Consider the following 12,905-nt stretch of genomic DNA (forward strand, 5'->3'; position numbering starts at 1 on the left):
ATGACGAGACAGCCTACAGGGAGGAGGTGAGGGCCCTGGGAGAGTGATGCCAGGAAAATAACCTCTCACTCAATATCAACAAAACAAAGGAGCTGATCGTGGACTTCAGGAAACAGCAGAGGGAGCACGCCCCTATCCACATCGATGGGACCGCAGTGGAGAAGGTGGAAAGCTTCAAGTTCCTTGGTATACACATCACTGACAATCGGAAATGGTCCACCCACACAGACAGTATGGTGAAGAAGGTGCAACAGCACCTTTTCAACTTCAGGAGACTGAAGAAACCCTCACAAATGTTTACAGATGTACAATAGACAGCATCCTGTCGGGCTATATCATCGCATTCTAAGGCAACTGCATCACCTGCAACCACAGGGCTCTTCAGAGGGTGGTGCGGTCTGCCCAACGCAAACTACCTGCCCTCCAGGACACCCGATGTCACAGGAAGACCCAAAAGTCAGGCCAGCATCCTGGAGTCGCCTCTTCACTGTTGACGTTGAGACTGATATTTTGCGGGTACTATTTAATGAAGCTGCCAGTTGAGGACTTGTGAGGCGTCTGTTTCTCAAACTAGACACTCTAATGTACTTGTCCTCTTGCTCAGTTGTGCACCGGGGCCTCCCACTCCTCTTTCTATTCTGGTTAGAGCCACTTTGCGCTGTTGTGTGAAGGGAGTAGTACACTGCGTTGTACGAGCTCTTCAGTTTCTTGGCAGATTCTCGCACGGAATAGCCTTCATTACTGAGAACAAGAATAGACTGACGAGTTTCAGAAGTAAGTTATTTGTTTCTGACCATTTTGAGCCTGTAATCGAACCCACAAATGCTGATGCTCCAGATACTCAACTAGTCTAAGGAAGGCCAGTTTTATTGCTTCTTTAATCAATTAGCCAATTAGCCTTTTAAAATGATTAACTTGGATTAGCTGACACAGCGCGCCATTGGAACACAGGAGTGATGGTTGCTGATAATGGGCCTCTGTACGCCTATGTAGATATTCCATAAAAAATCTGCCGTTTCCAGCTACAATAGTCATTTACAACATTAACAATGTCTACACTGTATTTATGATACATTTGATGTTATTTTAAATGGACAAAAAATGTTATTTTCTTTCAAAAACAAGGACATTTCTAAGTGACCCCAAACTTTTCAACGGTAGTGTATAAATATACTGTAATCTATTCTACTGTATTTTAGTCAATGCCACTCCAACATTGCTCGATCAAATGTTTATATATTTCTTAATTCAATTTTTTTACTCTACATTTTTGTGTATTGTTGAGAGTTAGATACTGCTGCACTGTCAGAGCTAGGAACACAAGCATTTCGCTACACCTGCAATAACATTAGCTTAATATGTGTGACCAATAACAATATATATATATTTTTTTAACTTTGTACCTGTTTTAAAGTCACCATTGGCCTCATGGTGAAATCCCTGAGCGGTTTCCTTCCTCTCTGGCAACTGAGTTAGGAAGGACGCCTGTATATTGGTAGTAACTTGGTGTATTGATACACCATCCAAAGTGTAATTAATATGAGAGAAAATTTGACTTGGAAAGTTGTCTATTAATCAGCTACCAAAAACTTAAGCTTATATTCAATATACAGTACCAGTCAGAAGTTTGGACATACAGTGCCTTGCGAAAGTATTCGGCCCCCTTGAACTTTGCGACCTTTTGCCACATTTCAGGCTTCAAACATAAAGATATAAAACTGTATTTTTTTGTGAAGAATCAACATCAAGTGGGACACAATCATGAAGTAGAATGACATTTAATGGATATTTCAAACTTTTTTAACAAATCAAAAACTGAAAAATTGGGCGTGCAAAATTATTCAGCCCCTTTACTTTCAGTGCAGCAAACTCTCTCCAGAAGTTCAGTGAGGATCTCTGAATGATCCAATGATGATAAATACAATCCACCTGTGTGTAATCAAGTCTCCGTATAAATGCACCTGCACTGTGATAGTCTCAGAGGTCCGTTAAAAGCGCAGAGAGCATCATGAGGAACAAGGAACACACCAGGCAGGTCCGAGATACTGTTGTGAAGAAGTTTAAAGCCGGATTTGGATACAAAAAGATTTCCCAAGCTTTAAACATCCCAAGGAGCACTCTGCAAGGGATAATATTGAAATGGAAGGAGTATCAGACCACTGCAAATCTACCAAGACCTGGCCGTCCCTCTAAACTTTCAGCTCATACAAGGAGAAGACTGATCAGAGATGCAGCCAAGAGGCCCATGATCCCTCTGGATGAACTGCAGAGATCTACAGCTGAGGTGGGAGACTCTGTCCATAGGACAACAATCAGTCGTATATTGCACAAATCTGGCCTTTATCGAAGAGTGGCAAGAAGAAAGCCATTTCTTAAAGATATCCATAAAAAGTGTCGTTTAAAGTTTGCCACAAGCCACCTGGGAGACACACCAAACATGTGGAAGAAGGTGCTCTGGTCAGATGAAACCAAAATTGAACTTTTTGGCAACAATGCAAAACGTTATGTTTGGCGTAAAAGCAACACAGCTGAACACACCATCCCCACTGTCAAACATGGTGGTGGCAGCATCATGGTTTGGGCCTGCTTTTCTTCAGCAGGGACAGGGAAGATGGTTAAAATTGATGGGAAGATGGATAGAGCCAAATACAGGACCATTCTGGAAGAAAACCTGATGGAGTCTGCAAAAGACCTGAGACTGGGACGGAGATTTGTCTTCCAACAAGACAATGATCCAAAACATAAAGCAAAATCTACAATGGAATGGTTCAAAAATAAACATATCCAGGTGTTAGAATGGCCAAGTCAAAGTCCAGACCTGAATCCAATCGAGAATCTGTGGAAAGAACTGAAAACTGCTGTTCACAAATGCTCTCCATCCAACCTCACTGAGCTCGAGCTGTTTTGCAAGGAGGAATGGGGAAAAATGTCAGTCTCTCGATGTGCAAAACTGATAGAGACATAACCCAAGCGACTTACAGCTGTAATCGCAGCAAAAGGTGGCGCTACAAAGTATTAACTTTGTAGCGCCAGGGAGGTAGCGAGTCTTTTGAACAGTTTGTGACAGAGCTGCGTCTGCTTGTGAAAGACTGATTATGCAAAGGATGAGATGGTCAGGGACCGTATTGTATTTGGAATACACTCACCGCGAGTGAGAGAGAAACATTTGAATGTTGGGTCTGAGGTAATGCTGGACAAAGCTATCGACATAGCCAGATCTCACGAGCTAGCATAGGCTCAGATAAACAATTTTGCGCGTGCTTACGCAGTCAGGCAGACATCAAAATAAATCACAGACAGCTTCCCCAGCAAAGCACCCCACACCATCACACCTCCTCCTCCATGCTTCACGATGGGAATCACACATGCAGAGATCATCCATTCACCTACTCTGCGTCTCTCAAAGACACACCGGTTTGAACCAAAAATCTCAAATTTGCACTCATCAGACCAAAGGACAGATTTCCACCGGTCTAAAGTCCATTGCTTGTGTTTCTTGGCCAAAGCAAGTCTCTTCTTATTATTGATGTCCTTTAGTAGTGGTTTCTTTGCAGCAATTTGACCATGAATCCCTTTGTGTTTAGGGGGTGTTTCACAATATCTATCAATTTAACCACTTATGCAGTAAAATATTTTTACACAATCATAAATGGGAGACATGAGAGATGTGAAAAAACATGGTTGTGTTTTTTTCTACCTCAGGCAGGGGTATTTAAAAAAAGGTGGTGGCCTTGCCATCTTAACCTGTCCTGGTGAATAAAAACAGTCCTTTTCCGACAATCAGATTTTTGTTCGTCACTATGGCCTGTCCCTTTGCGGAAAATCCAATTAACATCGGAGCCTGCACTGTTCGCAGTGCATTACAACGGGAACAAATGATTGAACAACTTACTCAACTCGTACATAGCCAATGTAACCCAAAGCAGTTACGCTCTGACTGCTATAGGCCTACAAACTACAAAAGTAAATGTATTTCTTCTTTTAAAAAGTGACCACAGGAAGTTTCCTGTACATTTCTGAACGATTTGGCAATGCCTCGCATTGAGAGATATTTTTATGTCTTTATTGATTTCCCTGGCCATCAAGCTGTCCATATAATCAAAGAGGACTTTTACAGAATAGCAGGTACAGTAGGCTGCGGTCAGTTGACTGCCAGCGACACTTTGCTAAGCCATGTGTGTAAGCTAGGCCTATTAGATATTGGAATAGTGCCACTTCACTTGCACATTTACTTTGTCTGCTATTTTCTGCCAGGCTCACTCTCTGGCTTTTGTATGATTTTTTTTGGTAAATATGTGAATGTAACAGTACTCGTCTTGCGTTGTGTACAATCAGTCATCGACACGGAACTCCAACATGTAGCACCAGTCATGTAGCTTTATTCTGATAAGAACGACACAAAATTGCACGTCATGCAATGCACGTCTCACCATCCAACTCTGCACTCACGCACGCTGGTTTGGTGCTTGTTCAATGGGATAGTTACCAAAATAATACAATTACAATATAATATATTTAACAATGTACCTGATAAGAACGACACAAAATTGCACGTCATGCAATGCACGTCTCACCATCCAACTCTGCACTCACGCACTGTACAAAATATATGAACCCCCCCCACCAGACACAGTAAGTTGCTAGCTAATACTGGCGGGAATTCTCTACAACAAAATGCACAACAAATATTCTCCAAAAACCCGCTGCATCTTATGTGTGATGTTCGAATAACATTTACAAACAATTTGATATAAATTGTACATTTAAATTATCACTTGAGAGTGTAAAAATCACTTTTGATGTACAGTGCTTTGCAACCAACAACTTACCGCTGGTTTGGTGCTTGTTCAATGGGACGATTCTAACTGGAACATCCCCCCTCGTAAGCAAGCTACGCAAACCAGCCAATAAGATGCCATGTTGAGTAGGTGAAGGCAAAACAAACTCAAACCAAAAACCCATTGGCTTAACAATAAAGTGGCAAGGGGAATCACCAATATAACCCTGTTACACTCCCCCCTACTGAATTCCACTTGCCAAGAAAAATAACAAAATACAAAACGGCACTGTGCAAACATACCAGATACAGAGACACTCAACATATGTACAGAATAATCCAGAGAAAAAAAATATATATATATATACTACCTAATAGAGAGAACTAAAAGGTAAAGCTGTGTATATCAAGGATGCAGACCCTGCTTTAAATCAGTCACTAAATATTCCAGTCATTAGACTATTCTCCTTGAGAATTAGAGTGAAAAGCAGTTGATCAAACCCCTTAGCCCTCATAGGTAAACATGCCTGTCACATGTTAAGTACACTCTGTGACTTTAAAACATCCAAGTAATAAAATAAACCACCATAAGAGACTATCATATCCGTCACATTACCATCCTGCAACCTCTAATCATGGTCACAATGATGTAAAAGCAAAACAAATAAAAGATGTCAATACCATTGACCCTCTATTCACATATTTAACCTTCAAGAGCTAACTTTCTGCTGATTCATAATCTCAATCAGTCTTGACACTGGTTTAAATAGCCTTCCTGCCCTTGACCTAATATGACCGACTACCTTCAACTGCATAAGGGGTAACAGTGTTGTGTACTGTTGCAATAGTGTGTCCGTCAACACAATCAGTACGTAACTGATCAGGTAAGGAATGGTCCGTGTTTGGTAGGTCAGTACGGATATCGTAAGCAGACTGGTCAATTAGCTCACTCACTACACTGTTACAGTCTCGGTCAGATTCTTGAAGACTCTCTGATCGAGGCAGACCTTCCAGCTGCAGTATATCATCCACGGAATCCAAAGGTGAAATATCCTGAGCATCCAAGGATCGCACATCACCCTCCAGGCTTGTGTCACCTGTTCCTTCAGAAGACAACTCTGACACCCACACTCTGGTTCTGTGCTTGTTCAATGGGATAGTTACCAAAATAATACAATTACAATATAATATATTTAACAATGTACCTGATAAGAACGACACAAAATTGCACGTCATGCAATGCACGTCTCACCATCCAACTCTGCACTCACGCACTGTACAAAATATATGAACCCCCCCACCAGACACAGTAAGTTGCTAGCTAATACTGGCGGGAATTCTCTACAACAAAATGCACAACAAATATTCTCCAAAAACCCGCTGCATCTTATGTGTGATGTTCGAATAACATTTACAAACAATTTGATATAAATTGTACATTTAAATTATCACTTGAGAGTGTAAAAATCACTTTTGATGTACAGTGCTTTGCAACCAACAACTTACCGCTGGTTTGGTGCTTGTTCAATGGGACGATTCTAACTGGAACATCCCCCCTCGTAAGCAAGCTACGCAAACCAGCCAATAAGATGCCATGTTGAGTAGGTGAAGGCAAAACAAACTCAAACCAAAAACCCATTGGCTTAACAATAAAGTGGCAAGGGGAATCACCAATATAACCCTGTTACATGAACATATTCGTTGTACGTTACAATTGTTTCTTGTTCTAGACTTGTGAAATTTTTGGTTCGGTCTTTTGACTCCCTCTCTATCATTTTGTTTCTGCCATCAACATGAGGACCTTTTTGAATGTTGTACTCACCCGCGAGTTGTCCGATCAACTAATCTGTGCTTCGCTTAAAGGCTCTGCATGGTCAATCTGACATCTGCAGTGGCCATACAGCATTTACTGTGATAAGGCCTATGCAGAAGACTGGGCATTCATACTTCTTGAGAAGAACAGAGCTGTTGTGAAGGAAGTGTCAATACGGAGCTATATGGAGCCCTCCGCAGTGTCAATAATGGAAAAAAGCCAACCAGATGGCACCATTTTCTTGTTTAACATACATCTTGTTAAAATGTATTTTATAGCCAGGGTCACATTCCAACACTCAGACATTATTTACAAAAGATGTGTTTAGTGAATTTGTGTTTGGTGAATCCGCCAAGACATAGGCAGTAGGGATGACCACGTGTTCTCTTGATAAGTGCATGAATTTCAAAATGTTCCTGGTCTGCTAAGCATTTACAACGTAACAAGTACTTTTGGGTGTCAGGGAAAATGTATGGAGTAAAAATTACAAAATTTTCTTTAGGAATGTAGTGAAGTAAAAGTAGTCAAAAATATAAATAGTACAGATACCCCCCAAAACGACTTAATTAGTACTTTAAAGCATTTTTACTTAAGTACTTTACACTACTGCGCATTGTTACACAATTTGGGAGACACGTAGCGATGTGATACAGAGCTCGATTTAGCCTTTACAAAGAGCCTTTGGATTGCATTGCCAGAGCAAGGAAAAATTGGCTTTAATTGAGCCTATTTAAACGATAAGCAGCCATTCTGGAACCAACAAATCCCGGACTCCCTCAACTGGTTAAGCGAAGCCGGAAATGTTAAACCCTCTTTCTGGAATACCCACCAGAGGGGTATCCTACGAATCAAGCGAGATATGCTCAGGGGTTTCTAAAGCTAACCAGCTTCAATTAGCTTCACATTCCAGCTAAGGCTTCATCCGTACTATTACGGTGGATATTGCTCGTCCACCTGCCGCTAACTCTAGCAGGTTTGTAACTGCATGTGTAAGAGGCTTAATACAGTTGTATTCCAGCCACTAGGGGGTACTCTGGTGAAGCCCATGGGAAATAAAGAAATATAGTTTAAGTGAATTGGGGAGAGGAAGAATAAGAAACAAAAAAAGGGCTGTAAACTGCTGTTACATGTGCTGACATGATTAAAGGTGGAGTAAACCGTACCTTCCGCGTTTAAGTTTATATTATAAGCTCATAGAAAGGGGTAACAAATTTGTAGGCACCGCTGAGATTTATTTTCATGTGAGCACCAGCCCATATTCCTGGAACGGACAACGAGTGAGAGACATTGGGAGAGTAGCTAGCTAGCTAACGTTAGCGGGCTAACCACCAAACAGATTGTAGCTATCTTGCCATTGCCTGCATTGACGTTGTTGCCACGTGAGTAGGACCAATATGAGTCGAGAGAGGGAAACGTTGGATGAAATCGAGCAGAGTTTATGAACTTTAACTGAGGACAATTTACGGCACTTGTGTGTACGTTGTGGAATAGGAGGTGTAGATGACTGAAGTAAAAGGAATCGCGCTTTGCGGCTCAAATTGATGGAAGATTACTGTGAGAAGGAGGATTTAATGGAATCAGAGGATGGAAGAATGTTGACTGATTCAACTGAAATACGAAATCAAAGGAATACCGGACTCTGAGGATAATGTGAAAAGTCTGCCTTCAAGTCCCAGCCAGTCGGCGCCAATGATGCAAGTGGACAGCGAACCCAGCGGAGAGATGGGAGCTGCGGCAGAACGAAAAGAAGAGGGAGGGGGTCCTCAGCCCAGCAGAGAAGTGGTATCAGCTCCAGAAAGGCACCCGCCACAGAGCGAGAATGGAATGAGTATGTCCAGTTATAAAGACTTTAACATCCATGGACAGATAGATTAGAATCAGAAAGATAAGCTCAGCTTCAGCAGGCTAGGACATCAGATTGAAAATGGACAGAGAAAAGGGTACCATGAATTAGAAATCATACAAGCAGTAACCAGAGCTGTGAGCCCAGGGCTTAAAATTAGGAGTTATCTGGAGGGAAAAACAGACATGACACTACACACTTAAGGCAAATCTTGAGGACACATGCAGAGAAGGATGCTACTGAACTGTATCACAAGATGACTAAAGCAACACGAGCCGGGAGAGTCTGCCTTGGACTTCCTAGTCCGGGTCTTTGGCCTGAGACAGAAAGTGTTATCAGCCTCAGCTCAAGCCCAATCAGGACTGAAATATGGCACAGAGTTAGTCAAGAGCCAATGCCTGCAGGCCATTGTTACAGGATTAATAAATGATCATGTCAGGGCAGAGATTATGGTGCATCTCCAGAATATTAACACCAGTAATGAGCTGTTGCTTGAGAAAATGCAAATGAAAGCGAACGCATGCAAAAGGCCAGGATTTCACGTAAGTTCACACCCACACGAGTGAACGCAGTACTGAGTGAGGATAACGGGGATAGCAGATAGGAATGTGCACAGGCAGAGCCCTCACGGACAACAGTCCAAAAACAAAATAAATACAAACCTCTACTGAGTAAAATTGATGCGAGCAAGGAAGCAATCAAAGAACTGACCTGTCAGGTAGCCTCATTAGTACAGTCAGTGCATGGCCAGGGTGACAGTTCAGTTAGGAATCGCTCCAACAGAAAACCAAGTCCTACCAACAGGGAGAAAAGAAAAAGCAAAAGTTGTTATGAGACTGGTCAACAGACATTGCTACATTGCAACAAATGTGGCAGTGATAGCCATTGGGTAGTAGGATGTAGGATCAAAAACCATCAAGCGCTATGATGAAACTGGGGCGGCAGGTAGCCTAGTGGTTAGAGCTTTGGACTAGTAACCGCAAAGGTTGCAAGATTAAATCTCTAAGCTAACAAGGTAAAAATCTGTCGTTCTGCCCCTGAACAAGGCAGTTCTTAGGCCGTTCTTCCACTGTTCTTAGGCCGTCATTGAAAATAAGAATTTGTTCTTAACTGACTTGCCTAGTTAAATAAAGGTAAAATAAAAACGGGCTCTCATGAGGACTGCCACAGGAATGAAAGACCAAGAGTTACCTCTGCTGCAGAGGATATGTTCATTAGAGTTACCAGCCTCAGAAATTGCAGCCCAAATAAATGCTTCACAGAGTTCAAGTAACACACATCTCAACATCAACAGATGAGACTCTGTGAATCGGGCCTTCATGGTCAAATTGCTGCAATGAAACCACTACTAAAGGACACCAATAAGGAGAAGAGACCTGCTTGGGCCAAGAAACATGAGCAGTGGACATTAGACTGGTGTAAATTTGTCCTTTGGTCTGGAGTCCAAATTGGAGATGTTTGGTTCCAACTAGAGGTCGACCGATTATGATTTTTCAACGCCGATACCGATTATTGGAGAACATAAAAAGCCGATACCGATTAATCGCCCGATTTTTAAAATATATAATATATATATATATATATATATATATATATATAATATTACATTTTTGTAATAATGACAATTACAACAATACTGAATGAACACTTTTATTTTAACTTAATATAATACATATGGGCTTTTGGATGGGTGTTCTTAAGGTGATTCCACAGGTTGGTGGTATTTTTTTATTTTGCCGTTGCTGACCCCATGCTTACATCTTTATCACAAATAAGACACCTTGCTTTCCCTGGTGCCAATTCCATGTAATAATCCCCACACTGGTGCTCTGCTTTTCTCTGCCATCTGTAAAACACACACACAGCTCTGAAGTGACAATGATACTGAAGAGTCTTCTTAGGAGACAAATACTCTCAACTGTTTGAATAAAAATAGAGTTTAAGTTACTTGTGATGAATGTTGAAAACAAAAACTGTAATTTCTATATGCAGGAAATCCTATTTTAATAATGGACATGGTAAGAATTGACTACCAAAGTGCGAGTCATAATTCCCATGACACCTTCTAGCAAAATCTGAAAAGCGGTTCCTTCATTCATTTATTCCATAGGATATTTTTTAGATTCACTTAAAATAAGGTCTGTGTTTCGTGTAGGCTTACACCACCGTGCCAATTTTATAACTGTGTAGATATCCATAGGACAAGGTAACTGATGGCTAAATATAAGTGAAGATAAAAAAAAATTGTAGAGTGGATTTATGAAAATATGTTGACAAACGTTACCTTATCCTAGTGAGATTTACACGGGTATCAAAATGCCGAGGCGGTTTAAGCCTGCACGAAACACAGACCTTATTTGAAGTAGATCAAGACATTCTCTATGGAAGACATGAACGGTAAAATAACGAAGGAACCCCTTTCAAGTTCAGCCGCAAGTTATTACAGGAATTATAACGCGTCGACTATTTCTCTCTAAACCATATACCTTTGACTATTCTAAGGCTGCTGCTGCCTACCACCCCTCAGTCAGACTGCTCTATCAAATCATAGACTTAACTATAATAAACACACAGAAAATCCGAGCCTTAGTTTCCAGATTTGACCTATCACCTCGAAAACAAAACGTGTATTCCGTTCCGTATTTTTTGGGTGGCATCCATGAGTCTAAATATTACTGTTACATTGCACAACTTTCAATGTTGTCATAATTACGTAAAATTCTGGCAAATTAGTTCGCAAAGAGCCAGGCGGCCCAAACTGTTGCATATACCCTGACTCTGTGTGCAATGAACGCAAGAGAAGTGACAGAATTTCACCTGGTTAATATTGCCTGCTAACCTGGATTTCTTTTAGCTAAATATGCAGGTTTAAAAATATATACTTGTGTATTGATTTTAAGAAAGGCATTGATGTTTATGGTTAAGTACACATTGGAGCAACGACAGTCGTTGATTGATTGTTTTTTATAAGGTAAGTTTAATGCTAGCTAGCAACTTACCTTGGCTTACTGTATTTGCGCAACAGGCAGGCTCCTCGTGAGGCAGGTGGTTAGAGCGTTGGACTAGTTAACTGTAAGGCTGCAAGATTGGATCCCCCGAGCTGACAAGGTAAAAATCTGTCGTTCTGCCTCGTTTCTAGGCCATCATTGAAAATAAGAATGTGTTCTTAACTGACTTGCCTTGTTAAATAAAGATTCAATAAAGGTGTAAAAATAAAAAAAAACAACGGCAAAATCGGCGCCCAAAAATACCGCTTTCCGATTGTTATGAAAACTTGAAATCGGCCCTAATTAATCGGCCATTCCGATTAATCGGTCGATCTCTAGTTCCAACTGCCGTGTCTTTGTGAGACGCGGTGTGGGTGAACAGATTATCTCTGCGTCTGTATTTCCCACCGTAAAGCAAGAAGGAGGAGGTGTTATGGTGTTATGGCTGGTTACACTGTCTGTGATTTATTTAGAATTCAAGGCACACTTAACCAGCATGTCTACCACAGTATTCTGCAGCAATGCAGAATCCATCTTGTTTGAGCTTAGTGGGACTATCATTTGTTTTTCAACAGGACAATGACCCAACAGAGTGACGAAGTGCTGCATCAGATGACCTGGCCTCCACAATCCCCCGACCTCAACCAAATTGAGATGGTTTTGGAAGAGTCGGACCGCATAGTGAAGGAAAAGCAGCCAACAAGTGCTCAGCATATGTGGGAACTCCTTCAAGACTGTTGGAAAAGCATTTCAGGTAAAGCTGGTTGAGAGAATGCCAAGAGTGTGCAAATCTGTCATCAAGGCAAAGGTTGGCAATTTGAAGAATCTCAAAAAACCAATATATTTTGATTTACACACTTTTTGGTTACTACATGATTCCATATGTGGTATTTCATAGTTTTTATGTCTTCACTATTATTCTACAATGTAGAAAATAGTAAAAAATAAAGAAAAACCCTGGAATGAGTAGGTGTGTCCAAACTTTTGACTGGTACTGTATCTATGCGAGTCAGGGTTCTCAACTCTGGCATACTTAAAAAACAAGTACAGAAACAGACTCAATGCTGAACATGACCTCTGTGTTGCGCTGTCAAACCCAGAATAGAAAACCTGTGTGATTTGATCAATCAGTTTATTACATTTCAGAATACATAAAAAAAAAAATATTTTAACAGCAACAGTTCTAACCTAGACTTTTTTTCAACAATACTTCCTACAGTAAGATGTACAGTACGCCTGCATTTTTCATCTACTATTACTTAGGGTTGCAATATCAAAAACTCAACCTGTGTGATGTGATCAATGAGTTTATTCCAGTTAAGATTTAAAATCATTGATTGTATTTTAACAGCAACAGTTCCAACCTAGACAGATGTAGAGAATGTTTTTAATGAGAAAAAATAAATATGCATAGCTATTTATATGGGTATTTCATTGTTATTTGTTTTTGGCTTAAGGGCAATGAAATGTACCAGTATTTACGTA

At 40.8% G+C, this 12,905-nt stretch overlaps 1 protein-coding gene across 1 annotated transcript in view; it reads left to right on the forward strand.

The window, feature by feature from the left end:
- Positions 1 to 7,621: 7,621 nt before the first annotated feature.
- The window catches only part of LOC139391927 (serine-rich adhesin for platelets-like), a 45,362-nt gene continuing 40,078 nt past the window's right edge, over positions 7,622 to 12,905 (forward strand). The window contains exons 1-2 of the mRNA XM_071139536.1: positions 7,622 to 8,418; positions 11,996 to 12,174. The gene's annotated coding sequence lies outside the window, so the exon portion shown is untranslated. The remainder of the gene's footprint in view (positions 8,419 to 11,995; positions 12,175 to 12,905) is intronic.

Source organism: Oncorhynchus clarkii, chromosome 32 (genome assembly GCF_045791955.1).
Source record: "Oncorhynchus clarkii lewisi isolate Uvic-CL-2024 chromosome 32, UVic_Ocla_1.0, whole genome shotgun sequence".
NCBI lineage: Eukaryota > Metazoa > Chordata > Actinopteri > Salmoniformes > Salmonidae > Oncorhynchus > Oncorhynchus clarkii.